We start from the raw sequence: 15,800 nt of genomic DNA on the forward strand, positions 1-15,800 counted from the left end.
AGTTGTGTCCGACTCCTTGCATCCCCATGGCCTGTAGCCCACCCGGCTCCTCTGTCCATGGGATTCTCCTGGCAAGAATACTGGAGTGGGTTGCCATGCCCTCCTCCAGGGGACCTGGGCCCCCGGATGAAACCCACGTCTCATAATTATGTCTCCTACACTGGCAGGCGGGTTCTTTACCACTGCGCCCCCTGGGAAGCCCATTTCCCCAACTTGTGACTCGATTTTGAGAAACCTCCTCCCTACTCGCCGTCTGACCCTGCTCTACAGGGGTCGCCGGGGCTCGCTGCCCACCCTGAATTGTTTTCCGTGGTTCACCCAGCTCTCACCCGGCCAGACTTCCACCCATCACATCCATCCCATTCATGCTGTCACAGCAAGAAGCCAAACATCTCAGCCACGATCCTTCTTGGGCCTGAGTGCCCTCCATCCTTGAACCGAGCCAAGGAGATGCGGAAATGCTGAGGAATCCACAAGCTGGTCACCAGGGTGTGGCCTGAGTCCTTCCTCTCCTCTCCGCTGGGCACAGGCGCACACGTGTGCATGCGTTCACACATGCACATATGCGTGTGCTTGACCGCAATACACACCATGTGTGTACATGCGCACACACGCATAAGGACACAGCCACACAGCACACACATGCAAACCACACACACACCGCCAGCACCACATGCACACACGCGCCTATGCAGCAAATGCAAACACACACACGTGTACACACGTGTGCACACAACACACACCACACACACAGGCCCACACACACGTGTTTGCTGCCCTCCCTTCTAAGTCAGGCGTGGCAAGCCTACACAGTGTTCCAGTCGGAAACCGACTCTGCCCAAAGGCCCCCGAGCTGGCCGACACTGTCCAGGTAAGCCACTCTTCCCACAGGGACAGAAAAGTCCAGTATTTATCGTCCAGACACGACTGGGCTATTTTCCAAGCATTGAAGTTACTTGATTTCTTTTCCCACGGGGTTTAGAACGTGTTGAATAAATGAACTGATCTCGTTGCACAAACTCTGGCAAGTCATTAACTTCTCTGTACTTCTATTTCCTTCCCGTAAATAGGAGAGTGAAACCCACTTCCCGGGGACGCCTGTGGGTAACAGGAACGGGGCTGGCACAGCTCACCCACGCATGCCACTAAACTCCCAGCAGCCTGCAGACACCTCATGATGGAGAAGTTCTCGTCGACAGCTCTGCATCAGGTGCTGAGTCAGGGCGCCTTCACCTGAGAAGCGCCAGTCCTTGTACTGATCCAAAAACATGTGCAGCAAGCGGGCAACAGGGGCCCAGCTCCCCTTCGACCATAAACCCTGAAGGTCAAGGTGCCAGCGCCTCCCCCAGCACAGGCTTGTCCAGCCCCCGGGTCACTGCCTCTCCTATACTTACTGCCCAGACCTGCCCTTAGGGACCTCATCTCTTCTCCAAAGCTATAATCATGAGAGCAGGTGAGATGAACAAAGGGGAAAAAGCTGGTGAGCACAAGGCACTTAGTTCAGAGACACCAGCCACCAACCACAGCAGAACTTCTAAGTGGGGATAAGTCCAGCTCTGGTGGAGTCTGAATCTTATACCCCTCGGGGGATGCTCTTTACAAAAACGGGCAAAAATAATAAATATAAAATTAGGAGTCAATATGAAGATCTGCCGGAAAAGGGATAGGCTACCCACCCCAGTATTCTTGGGCTTCCTTTGTGGCTTAACTGGTAAAGAATCCGCCTGCAATGTGGGAGACCTGGGTTGGATCCCTGGGTTGGGAAGATTCCCTGGAGAACGAAAGGCTACCCACTCCAATAATCTTGCCTGGAGAATTCCATGGACAGAGGAGCCTGTTGGGCCACAGAACATGGGGTCACAGAGTTGGACACAACTGAGTGACTTTCATGAAGATTTAGAAATATTTAGGTTTTGAATATGAATTTAGAAAAGGCAGAGGAACCAGAGATCAATTGCCAACGTCCATCAGATCATACAAAAAGCAAGAGTATTCCAGAAAAACATCTACTTCTGCTTCATTGACTATATTAAAACCTTTGACTGTGTGGATGACAACAAACTGGAAAATTCGTGAAGAGATGGGAATACAGACCACCTTACCTGCCTCTTGAGAAACCTGTATGCAGGACAAGAAGCTTAAGAAAATCTATGATAAATGTAGACAGTGTACAAAAAGCAGAGATGTCCTTTTATCAACAAAGGTCCATAGAGTCAAAGCTGTGGTTTCTCCAGTCGTCCTATACAAACATGAGAGTTGGATCATAAAGAAGGCTGAGCACCGAAGAACGGATGCTTTCAAACTGGGGTGTGGTTGGGCTCCCCTGGTGGCTCAGAGGGTAAAGCGTCTGCCTGCAATGTGGGAGACCTGGATTTGATCCCTGGGTCGGGAAGATCCCCTGGAGAAGGAAATGGCAACCCACTCCAGTACCCTTGCCTGGAAAATCCCATGGATGGAGGAGCCTGATAGGCCACAGCCCACGGGGTCGCAGAGTTGGACACGACTGAACAACTTTGCTTTCTTTTCTCTCTTTAAACTGTTGTGTTGGAAAAGACTCTTGAGCATCCCTTGGACTGCAAGGAGATCCAACCAGTCCATCCTAAAGGAAACCAGTCCTGAGTGTTAGAGCTAACTCATTGGAAAAGACCCTGATGCTGAGAAAGATTATGGGCAGGAGGAGAAGGGGGTGACAGAGGATGAGATGGTTGAAGGGCATCACGGACTCAATCGATAGTTTGAACAAACTCCGGGAGATAGTGAAGGACAGGGAAGCCTGGTGTGCTACAGTCCATGGGGTCTCAAAGAGTCAGACATGACTGAGCGACAGAACACCCTCACAAAGATTAACGTGTGGTTGGAAGAGAAACAACAGTCACTGGAGCATGGAGTCGCTTTCTACTGGGACATCCTGAACCAAGGGGTCCCCAAGGCTCACGGAAATGCCCCCTGACTGAAGCTTTCCTCCACACCTGTGACCTCAACCTGGCTCGGCCAGCACTTACACGGCCACTTGGTGGTGCCTTCACAGTAAACCCACCTCTGCAGGTCTTTCAGGGACTAGGCCATTGCCCTGCCTGCATCTGTAAAGAATGATGTCAACTTCAGCAACAGCTGAGGTTATCCACGATTTTAAGGGTCCACCTGCTGGCTTGAGGGGAGGAAGTAAAGTCGAAAAAAAACACCTCCTTTTTTATTAAGTGAACCAGGTCCTCAAAATAATCCCACAAGAGCCCCCCTAAATCCTGAAAAGCAGGTGAAATCAGTGCTGGATTAGTGCTTGGTATTTTTCCCACCTCGCCTGTGGGTCTTCAATAGCCCGGGTTTGCAGGGCAGTGGATAGTCACTGCTCTGATGGCTCAGGCCCCTCTGCCAGCACCTTCCTCTCCCAGACTGCCCAGTGGTCCACGAGGACCCCTCCCCTGTCCTCTGACTCTCCACCCACCTACACTTGTGATCTGTATAGTGCCACTTGGATGATGGTCTGTCCACAAGCGTCACTGCAGAATGCTCCAGAAATCTATGCTAGAGTGCTCATCAGCTCACTCTAGACTACAGTGTGGTGGGTGAAATGCCCACCTCCTCCCCACAGCCTCACCACCCGCAGCCCCTGGGACACACACCCCCTCTCCACCTCACCTCTGACCCCTGCACCTGGGCAGACTCACTCCCATGACCTCAGCGGGACGAGGGTCCCTCCTCTGCCAAGTCATGTGATGCTTACTTCCACCACCTCCTAGCGACTTTGATCACAACTACACAGATGCAGATTTCACCAGACCTCCTGAGATGGCCAGTTTTCCAAACTCAAGTTCCCGGAATACCTAGGATTCTGGGGTGGGGTAGGGGATGAGTATAAAGAAGATAAACATGCTTTTGATATGAAAGAACTATTGAAAATTGCAAATTTTGAAAATCACTTATGAAAAAATGTGTTCTTTTGAAGAGTGGCATTGGGCATCTGGAGGTGCCCGTGTGAAGGTTCTCCGGCAAGTTGTTCACACTTCTGATGTTGAGGTTCCCGCAGTAGGAAAGCAAGGTCGATCACAGCACGGCCCCTAAGGTTCATCCAGTGCTCACGGGGATTCAGTCAGTTCAGTCACTCAGTGGTGCTCAAACTCACGTCCATCAAGTTGGTGATGCCATCCAACCACCTCATCCTCTGTCGTCCCCTTCTCCTCCTGCCTTCAATCTTTCCCAGCATCAGGGTCTTTGTCTGCATTTGATCAGCACTCAGTCTCAGAGAAGTGCTTCTCCTCCACTCCCTCCTCCCCCAGCCCACCAAGAACTTCAAGTTCTGTCCATTTGCTTGAAATTTCCAACATCCGAATCTCCTCTAAATTAACAAACAAACTTGATCGTGTTTATCCAGTCTTCACATACGCTCTAATCAGAACTGTACATAGGGCAACGTGCTTCGTTTCTGCAACCTGAGAAGTTCCACATGGGTGACTTGATCTAATGTATTTTTAAAGGTAGAACAAGAGATTCTTGGTAGGAGGACCAGAGCAATAACTCATTCATCTTGAAACTACACAGAAGGGCCAATCGCGCCTTCAGTCCGCCTCATACAGACGTGCAGCACGTGGGAAGCACCCTGCACTACAGTCTCCGTCGGCAGGTGTCACAGCCCCTTCACCCTCCTCCTAACCTACTGCAGGCACCATCTACCTGGCCTCCCAGCCCAAAACTGGCCTCCTCTCCCCCAGGTCCATCCTTTCTATATGCTGTTATTTTTTAAACTCTTAGCTAATGAGTTTAGAGGGAAAATAATAAAGTAGAGGTGACCTTCAATATCAGATGCCTTGAGACTTCCTTGGTGACATAGTGGTTGAGAATCTGCCTTCTGATGCAGGGTTCAGTCCCTGGTCTGGGAACTACTATAAGATCCCACACACCGTAGGGTGACTCAGCCCATGCGTCACAACGAGAGAAGCCCAGTCACTGCAAGAAAGAGCCCATGTGCGCCATGAAGACCCATCGCAGCCAAACCGGTAAAGAATCCGCCTGCCAATGCAGGAGATGTGAGTTTGATCCCTGGGTTGGGAAGATCCCCTGGAGCAGGAAATGGCAACCCACTCCCATGGAGGGAGGAGCCTGAATCAAATGCCTCACAACTGAGAATGCCTACTTACTCATGTCATTTTGTTAGGTCATTAGTTTAAGGGTCTCAAGTTTTCTAAATTGACTTAAAACCCCAACCTGACAATTCTGTGAAAAGAGTATCATTAAGTGAATGACAAATTTGGAGCAAGCAAACGATATCTTCCATGTTCAGCATGTTGATAGGCACATGCCTGTCATTGATCTTTGCATATATCATAATTATAATCCCAATGAGCCTGTGAAAACAGAAAACCACACTGACCACATCTCACAGCTCAGAAGAGCTTTCAGATCCTCTGAACCATTGTTGGTTTAAAACTTTCTGAGTCAGGGTGTTTCAAAATGAAGTGTATGCATCAGTCTTGGAGGTGAGGCTGTTAATCTGAGAATATTTTCCTATTTGGGGTCTTCATTTTAAAAACCTTCCAAAATAACATATTGTCTGGGTCGGATGGTGTAGAGGGATGTCCCTTCATGTTCCTTCTGTGCTGTTTCAAACCTCAAGTTAGCATCTGGGCTTATAAGCCCAGTGATCACTTAAAGGTACATTACCTGTTGTACCTTTGATACACTGCCTTTAGGTTGTCCTGCCCTCGGGTCAAAGCCCTGTAATCTTCCAGGTAAACTTATGTTGAGGGTCTTTTAACCAGTTTTGAAAACAAAATTTCTGTTCAGAAATAACAATTTACAATCAAGAAGAATTTTTTTCAAATCCTAAAGGTTTGATTTCTCAAATTATTTAACAGATTTAATTTGACATCATAAAATACACCAGCAGGATGGAGTGATGTGTAACATCTCAGCAAGAGACAAAGGGATAGTGGTTAAAAGTGACGCTGGCTGGCTTCAAATACTAGCATTGCCGCATTTTAACTGTAGGGTCCTGGGTAAGGCACCTAACCTGTCTGGGCCTAAGTTTTCTTGACTGTTAAATGGGTATAATCTACATGTCCCAAACATGACTTTCAACAAGATTTCTAATTCTCCTCTACCCCTGGTACATGCCCTGTTGAAGTTGACGCAGTCTATGAAGTTTTGGTCAATAAAATACTAGTGAAAGTGATGTGAGTGACTTTGGGGGAGAAATATTTAAGAGCTGATGTTCCAAGTTTTTCTCCCCCTAGAGAAATGATCATGCATGTTCAAACTGATTTGGAGGTGACCTAAGATGGAAACTGAGCCTTCATAAACAACTTGTGCACAAGAAAGAGATATCTACTGAGTTAAGCTGTGAGATCTTGGTGTTGCTTGTTATCATAGCACAAGCCAGCCTGTTTTTATTAATACATTTCCCCATAGGGTATTGTGAGATAAACGAAGTGTACAGAAACACTTAAAAAATGCCTAGCACATTAAAGTTACACAAACGTTTGCCAAAATTACTTGATTGTACTTATGTTGACTTGTATAGTTTTTCACCGTTTTTAAGTGACGGCATCTCCTGCTTTAATTGGCAGTAGCATTTCTTTCTAAATGGTCCACAAGACCCGGGTACATTTTAGATCCAATGAGATAATATGGTGTGACGACGATGATGATGGTTTTAGAGACTAGCGAGGAAAGACCAGAGGCTGAATCTTAATATGTAAGCACCGAGTTCCCAATTCAAGGTACAGAAGAGGTTTTGCAATAGTTTGAGTAAAGGACAGTAGGGGAGGATACAGTCATCATAGGAAACACCAGTGACATGTGCTGAGTTTAGTGCAATGATTGCATTTATATTTGGAGTAAATGCAATATTTGGATTTGATCTTTGTACAGACCAATGGCTCATTGAGTCAAAGTTGTTCAGTTGTGTCTTACTCTTTGTGACCCCATGGATTAGAAGGTCATTAGTAGTGAGTATAACAGTAAATATGCAAGAAAGGACTTTGGTAAATGCTTTCTAAAAATTGCTCAGTATTATATTAATATTTAGGACTTACCTGGTGGCTCAGACGGTAAAGTGTCTGCTTGCAATGTGGGAGACCCGGGTTTGATCCCTGGGTTGGGAAGATCTCCTGGAGAAGGAACCAGCAACCCACTCCAGTATTCTTGCCTGGAAAATGCCATGGACTGGAGAGCAGGGCAGCCCACAGTCCATGGGGTCGCAAAGAGTCAGACACGACTGAGAGACCCAGCACGCACACAACTGTGTGTGACTTTATTCAGAAACAACAGTCTTTGCAGGTGTAATCAAGTGACGATGAGGGCATCAAGGTGGGTCCTGGTCCCGCATGACTGGCGTCTGCATGAGAAGAGGAGAACAGGCCCCAGACAGACACACCGAGGGAAGACAACGTGGAGAGACACGTGTGAGAACAGGGGAGGGACCGGGTGACGTGCCCACGAGCCCAGCAACACCGAGGATCGCTGACAACCACAGAAGCTGGAAGAGGCGGGAAGAACCTTCCCTGCAGATTTCAGAGGGAGCCACGGCCCTGCCCACACCTTGACCTTGGCTTTGGCCTCCAGAACTCTGAGGCAGTAGGTGTCGGCCACACCGCTGTGTTCCTTTCACACATCAGCCCTGGCAAACCAACAGAGGCGGAAAACAGTATTCTTCACCAGCACAGTGCTCCCTTGTATAGTGGCGACTGTAAACTTTTGAACTCTTCAAGGGCACCGCCAAAAATTTCTGGTATTTGACAGTATCCTGCAAACATGAAATAATAGAGAACAGCTGCCCAGACGTTCTCTTTTCCCTCAGATGCCCACATTCCTTCTTTCTTTTTTTAAAATTTTCATTTCATACTGGAGCACAACCGATCAACAAAATGTTGTGACAGTTTCAGGTGAGCAGCGGAGAGACCCAGGCACACACACACATGCATCTGTGCTAAATGTGCTAGGCCACTTCAGCTGTGTCTGACTCTTGGCGACCCTATGGACTGTAGCCCAACCAGGCTCCTCTGTCCATGGGCTTCTCCAGGAAAGGAGAATACTAGAGGGGGTTGTCATTTCCTTTTCCAGGGGCTCTACCCGACCCAGGCCGAGCACTCGAGTCTCTTCCGTCTCCTGCATTAGCAGCAGGTTCTTTACCTCCAGCACCACCTGGGGAGCCCACATGTATCCATTCTCCCCCCAAACCCCCTCCCACCCAGGCTGCCACGTAACACCAAGCAGAGTTCCCTGCACGATATAGTAGGTCCTTGTTTGTGGTCCATTTTAAAAGCAGCAACATGAAGACCACGTTCCTTTTCGTCACTAGCTGCACACTCTCCAGACCCCTGCTCCTCCTCCTCCTCCAGCCTGGCTCCCTGCCCGCTTGGGAACAGACAGAGGCAGGTGACAGCGACAGCTGACCATGGCCTGATTCTGCTGCCTGTTTATGCTCAGCCACACACAGGTCCCTCACTCAGCGGATAATTCCTGCTCACCTGCCACGTGGCAGGTGTGGCTAGAACACGCGGATGCTGCAGTGAACTGCGGAGAAAGCTTCTCCCAGGGAGCTTGAATCAAGAGATTAGACAAACGGAGAAAGGCAAGAGGCAGCAAGATGAGATGGACAAATAGCTAGCTAGCTAGACAGACAGTGATAGAGATGCAAATGAGAAAAATGTAAGGGAGTGATAAGTGTCAGGCACAAATGACATGAAATGAAATCCACGACAAGAGCCTATTTAGAGCACAAGGAATTGTCAATATATTCAATACCTGGTAATAACCTTGGCTTTGCTGACGTCTCGGTGTGTAAAGAATCAGTCTGCAATTCAGGGGATGCAGGAGACGTGGATTTGATCCCTGGGTCAGGAAGATTCCCTGGAGAAGGAAATGGCAACCGACTCCAGCAGTCTTGCCTGAAAAAATCCCACAGAGTCAGCCTAGTAGGCTACCATCCAAAGGGTTGGTGATGCCATCCAACCATCTCATCCCTTCCTTTGTGACAACCTATAAGAATCTGAAAAATATATATGTATATAACTGAATCACTACCTGAAACTAACGCAACATCGTAAATCAACTATACTTCGATTTTAAAAATTAAAAACAAAATGAAGTGATGTGATGTGATTTGGCCTGCCTGGTGCTTATTTTATTCGTAGGGTCAGGAAGGTCACTGGGCCGGGTGGGAGGTGGTGGTGACTGGAGCTGAGGTCCGGATGAAAGAAACAGTCAGCTGTAGCCACATGAAGGGTGGGGCCCGCACCCCCGGCAGAGGGCCAACGGTCACCGTGGTTCTGATGATTGGAGATCAGCCATCCAGGCCCCTGTCGGAGCCAGAGCTGACCTCAAGGGGCTCATTTTCAACGTCTGAGTTCTGCTCCACACGCCTCCGAGGGCAGGCACAGGGACGTGGAGCAGGCATTCTGAAAAACCAGCGGTCAATTAGGGGAGACTTGGAAGCTGCCGGAGCTGCTGAGCAGGTTCTGGGCCTGATGGAGGCGATGGTGGGGACAGGCAGGGAAGACAGAGGAAAGCGTCAGTGAATTAGTTCAACAGGCCCTGGACCGCGGTTTCTCACTCATCAGTTTTGATGAATGCAAACCTACAGTGGACAAAGTATAATTAGCAAGTTCATTAAACTGTGACTAAAAGAGATCCAAAATGAAGAGATGCCACCCCAAAAAGCTTTGGACATCATGCTCTCCTGAAGCACCAAAGACCCAATTGCTGTTGGGTTCACCTGTCCCAGAGGGACTTTAATTCCCTGAGAGGCTCCAACCTGCACAGAAGGGACCCAGTTAGGCGACCACACAGAGGGTGTGGAAAAGGGTCAGCAAAACAGTGATTTCCGAGTAAAAAATAAAGTTGATAAAACACAGCTAGATGCCCCCACGTAAATATCACAGCATTTTTGGCTCTGGTCCCCTCCCCAAACCCAGAGTGGCTGCCTGTGGTCAGGACACAGCAGCCCACAGACCAGAAAACGCTGCATTTTTATCTTTCCAAAACTCCGATGTTTAAGACCAAACAGCTGGAGGCCATCAAAGAAAGATCATGTAGGAGGTCAGCGGTGAAAACCACCCACGCAAGCTTCTGCCTCTGTCTTCCTAAAGGAAGGCCAGAAGGACCTTCCTTCTCCAGCCCAGGCCCCTCCACCGGGTTTGGTCAATTTCTTGCAACCTCCCTGATCCGCAGGGATCCTGGTGTTGCTGGGTGTCCTCCACCAAAGGGCAAGTCTGCACACAGAGTCTGGTCCGTTTCTGTCTGCTCCACAGTGTTTGAACCCTTGCACACATCGGGCGCTCAAAGAGCTACTGAATTGCACCCAACAAGCTGAACTGTATGTCCAGCCCAGTGGTCCAGCCTTCCTGCGGCAGGAAGGATGAGTCGTTCGGCCCCTGCCAGCCTCCGTTTCCCTCAGGGAAAGACTCCCTCCATCCCTCCCCAAAACCCACCCTCAGGAGCAGCCAACAGGTGCTCCCACCATGCCTGAGGCCTTGACACTGAACCGGGGGTCTCCCTGTCCACCCAGGCGGGTCGCTCAGGGGTCTGAGCTCTCGGGTTTGATAACACCCTCCGAACAGCTGAAACGCGCAAAGGAGGCAGGGGCCCTGCCCCTCGGCTGGAGGTCGGCCGGAGCCGCCGAGGAGGACGTGGACAAGCACCCAGCAGCTGAGTTTCAGCAGCTTCGCAACAATGCACAGGTTTCCCAGCGGCCGTGCTGCAGAGTCCCTTTCGTTACCAAACCTGTGACGAACATTGAAGGCTGGCTCATGAGAAATCCGTCGCTCAAGGCACGCTTAGGCCAGTTCTACCAAGTACTTTTTAGTTACTTCTAAGCATCACTTCCCTTGCCAGATAAAGGATGTTTGTTTCAAAAAATACTACAGAACTGAGAACTGGCCGGTGCAAATGGCTCTAAATTTAGCAAATATTGTTCACCCAGCCCACGTTGCAATATTTCTCCGCCCACCCTTTCTGAGCCTGCCGGCTGCCGGAAGCCAAAGCTAAGCGAGACCGTGGTACCCCACGCCCGGGCGGGCCTGGCAGGTGCGGCTCCGAGCGACCACTGCGCAGCGGCAGCGGCCTGCGTCCCCACCCCGCCGGCCTGGCCAACGCCCTCCACGCGTGGGTGGAGGTGTGGAGAACATCTGCGCATCTGGCGTTCACGTTTCAGCTTTCCCTGAAACCCTCCGGGGAGGAGGACAGGGCGTTCTAACTGGCTGGAAACCCCGGCACGGGCAGGCAGTGTGGACAGCTCGTTCGTCTGGGGGGCGAGGGGTGTGGAGGGCAGTGACAACTGGCCACGAGGCCCAGATCTTGCTCCTGATCTCTCCCCCGCAGGCTGCTGGGACTGCCGATTGTTTTACCCTCCGTGTCATTTTGCTGGCAGCAAAATGCTGCCCAAGCGCACCTGTTTTGTGCCCAGCAGGTTGACCGTGTCTCAAAGCACACACAAGAGCACTTGATCAGGCTCAAGTAACGCCAAGAAGAAAAGAGTCAGGAGGGTCTCAGGCCTTACGGGCCTCGTGGTCCTCAATGAAGACTCTGAAGCTGGAAGGACTCCTCTGCTTCCTCCACCCCATGTTGCCCCCTTTTCAGATGACAGCTCCTCTCCTTTCTGTTCATCCGCTCATCACTTATTTTGGATGTGTTCCCAAATGCTCCAGCCCGCGACAGCATACATCCCAAGGGGGCTGGGGCTGGGGCTCTGATCTCTAGGCCGCTGGACACAGGCAGAAAATTCCGTGTGAAGTTAGCCAAGGTCGGCAATTAGCCAGGAGCGGGGGCATCTATTAGGACAAGCCAGGTCCTCCTAACTAGGCGCCCCTTTGGTCAGATTCACACGCCAGCCATTTCTCTCAAGGAAGAAGAGAGAGGGCTTGCTTTTCTTGAGCTGATTGAAGTTTTAATTTTAGAAAATGTTAAAGTTCGGTTTTTATGGAAGCAGGAAACCCAGGAAGTCCCAGAAGTCCCAGAAGTAACCAGAGGAAGCGGGGTTGAGAGAGGAGGAAGGAAGTGAACACCAGGAGCACCTGATTGGCCGCATCCAGGGCCCAGGACTCCGCCCACGTCCGCCCCGCCCCTCCCCGAGCCTGAGCGGCAGCCTGTGAATTCTTTGCGGTGTTGTCAGACGCAGATTCTGTCGTCTCTCTTGCGTGTGCCTGTTTGTTCATTTCCAGGTACTCTGGTTTCACAGCCCAGTTTAGTCCCATCTTGTTGATTTTCTTTCCCTATCTATGAAGTGCCAATGTTATTATTTTCTTAAAGGCTAGAAAACAATTATGGAATTCAAGGGGAAGATGTCTGAGCTATTTAAATACAATGTTTGAGTATGACTTTGAAGTTCATTTTATGTGCCATACCAGTTTGTGAACAGTCTATAAGGTTTTTCTGGAGAAGGAAATGGCAACCCATTCCAGTATTCCTGTCTGGAGAACTCCATGGACAGAGGAGCCTGGTGGGCTACAGTCCATGGGGTCACAAAGAGTTGGACACGACTGAGTGATTAACACACACTATAAGGTTTTTATATGCATAAAGCATTTTATAGTCACAATCCAGTCTCGAAAGGAGAGGGGCCCTATAGCTAATTCGTCTCATATTCAGTTCTATTTATTAGTGGAAAAGGATGCTTAGGAGCCATTGGTTTAGACCAGCCTCCAAAGTGCTGCTAAATTTCAACCACCTGTTGAAAGAATCTGTCTTTCCCTAACCCCCATATGTGTTTGTTTGTGTGGGGTGTTGAATGAGCCATAAAACACTCCTCCAGAGTCAGGAGGGCATTCAGGATGAGAGGTCACGGGCAGCCGACTGTGCCTACACTTCATGCACAATGAAAAGAATTCCTACACAGCTCTGCTGTTTCACCAGGACTGGGCCCTGAGGACCCTGGACTCTGGACTCTGGACTCTGGGTTCCACCCTCAGCTGCTCCAACCGAGCCAAGGAAGAGCCCATGGTTGGCAGGGGAAGGGGGGTTGGGAGCTCCTTTGGCCAAGTCGATTATGTATTATTCCCTCCTGCCTTTCAACCTGCCTGGTCTGTCAGAGCCAGACCAGCCTGACCTTCCCTAAGCAGAGGGAGCCAGTGCCTGCTGGAGGCTGCAGCCCAGACTCCCTCTCCTCCAGGCAGGGAGGCGCTGCAGGTCAACCACGTTGGCGTGTGAACGTGTCTGTAACATGAGACCTCCCCTCCCTCCACTCCCGTGACGATGTGCCCCTGGGGTAGGTTTCCTGTGGCCCAAGTGATCTAGACCATAGGTTTTCATTATTTCTGCACGTCATGCCAGCCTGCATTTGCTCACGCAGTGTTCGCTCACAAACGTTCCTGAGCCCGGAACCTCTCCACCTCTTCCGTGGCCATCGGCGGTGATGCTGCCGGGGAAGGTAGTGCTTCAGACCACACTTTGGCGCCTTGTTCACATGAGTCTGGAGTCACCAACATCACTGTTACAGTTTCCCTACCAGAGGCCCTCTTGTTTGGAAAAGGGAGAACCTCCCAGAAATGAGAGAGGAAAAACTAAGGATAAGCACTGCACCAGGGAAATGCTCACAAATGAAAACCACAGAGCGGAAGAGTTTGCTTCATTTTGAAATAGAATCACTTGATCCCTAGTTGACATCACAGCCCGGTATTTGACAAATACGTGCAAATCTAACCATAACCAGCTCGTAAGCTGTGCGAACCTAAGCATAACCAGCTCGGATGCCAGGCTTGGTCCCAAGCTCTCTCCATGTCTCCCACCAATAGGAGGATTTGGTTTCTCCCTCCTCGTCGTCTGGGTGTCCAGAAAGGCTTGGAATGAGATGCCACGTGCTGCTCTGCCTTTCCTGTCCTGTTGACAGAGAAACCGTCCTGTCAGTCCCTCCCAGGTGAGCCTCCTCCGTCTGCATTCTGCCCTTTTATATTTTGTCCTACCGCCTTTCAAAGACAATGGGCTGCTTTCCTGGGCGCCTCATGTCCTCTGCTAGTGATCAGAAGTTGTTTTGTGGAGTTTGCTCCTGCATCCTGTCCTTCGTGAGACGTTGTCTGTGCCTTTTGGCAGCAACAGGTGTGTCGACTTCAGCTCGAACACAAAAGCCCACTTTGCCTGGAGACGAATGGAAAGCCGCCTTCGTCCCTGGTTGAGCCCACGTGGCCCTTGCCCAGAGATGCCTGCCCTCTCCTCGCTCCTTCCGTCCTTCCGGGGCTCTGCAGACGCCTTCTAGAATTTGCCTCCCGCATCACAAAAGGCTGCTTTCACTTCTCTCTCTCTCTGCTCACCCGCTGCACCTCTGAAGGGCTCCAGCTTACATCTGTCATGCAGCCTCCCTGCGGGCTCGGGTGTATAACTCGCTCTGGCGATGGGGTTTACAGATGGCGTCTGATGTCCTTGAACTCTGGAGGGATGGCAGAGAGGAGCACAGGAAGTGAAGGGTGGGCCGAAACCAGCTGATGGGGAGAGGGGGAGCGTGCAGCCCAGGCAGAAGGAGACAGCATCTCTTCCCATTGAAAGTCAAGTAAACGTGGCCTCCTGTGATCATTTCAGAATTTATATCTGTAACCACACATTTATATCCCAGTTACTCATCACCAGGGGAACCAGGATTCTTGACTGACGTGTTTAATATGATAAAAACAAAAAAGAAAAAGAATTGCCAAGATACAGATCTCTCTGGGTCCCGGTTATTTTCTAGGTGGTGATGTAATGAGGTGAAGTTTTCCAGGGATGGTTTATATTTGCTGTATCCCCTGCCCGACCACCAGACCTTAGTTTGGTGGTCCTTCAACAGATGGGCTTCAGAAGGACCTGGAGACCTGTGAGAGCCCAGATCCCTTGGACCTCTCCCAGAATCTCCATTTCGGTGGGTTTGGGGTGGGGCCCAAGAACCTGCATTTCTCACAGGGTTACACATGCAGCTGCCAGCGACCACACTTTGAGAAACTGCTGCTTCACTCACAAGGAGCAGGGCGCCAGGGAGCTGAGATTCCCCGCTTTGGCATCACACTACACTCCCTCTGTAGCCTCTCCTTGGGAAGTCCTCACTTGGTTTCCTCTTCATGTGAGTATTCGAAACTCTAGCATTTAACAAAATGACATTTCCCAGCCAAGGAAAATGTTGCTCTGACAACATTCTAAATGATCTCAAATAGACCCACCACGTATTTGATTTAGGTTTAACAGGGAAGTTTCACATGTTAATTAAATACCAGCTGATTATGCAAGGCATACCCACTGGGGATTAACTGTGTCACAAGACACAGACTTCTGACATAACTGCTAAATCTAGGACTTGGTGAGTAGTAACAAGCGGTCTCATTAGACAGAGATCAAATGGCTATGGAAGAAACCACTTTTTATGGGTATTTTTCACTGTTTGACTTATTGATGCATAGCAACAGACAGACTTGATTTGGGATCCATTTTCCAAACTACTGTCCTATTCCTGCCCTGTTGATTATGTTGTTCACACTGCAGTGGGATGGCTCTTGCCCTTCCTTGCACGGACTTATACACACAGATCTTAAAATGAGGCGTGGTCAAGCCTAAACTTGACCTCTAGCCTCAAAGCACCGAGGCGTAACAATTAGAGCAGCACTGAGTCTGTTGATCTCCTGTGCTTCGGGAGCTATGTGAGGTCGAGATTGTAACAGCCTTTTTCCAATTAATGGAATGAGGATTCAGATGGTTTAGGAAGTCGATCAAGACCACACAGGAAGCGAAGGTAAACTTGATAGCCTGACTCCAGAGCTCTTCTGCTTAATCACTAAAGCTCTGTTGGACCCTGAACGCCTTGGATCTTATAAAATCTTTAACATATTTTGTTTCTGATTTTTATACGAAGTATA

This window comes from Odocoileus virginianus, chromosome 34 (genome assembly GCF_023699985.2).
Source record: "Odocoileus virginianus isolate 20LAN1187 ecotype Illinois chromosome 34, Ovbor_1.2, whole genome shotgun sequence".
NCBI classification, from domain to species: Eukaryota; Metazoa; Chordata; class Mammalia; order Artiodactyla; family Cervidae; genus Odocoileus; species Odocoileus virginianus.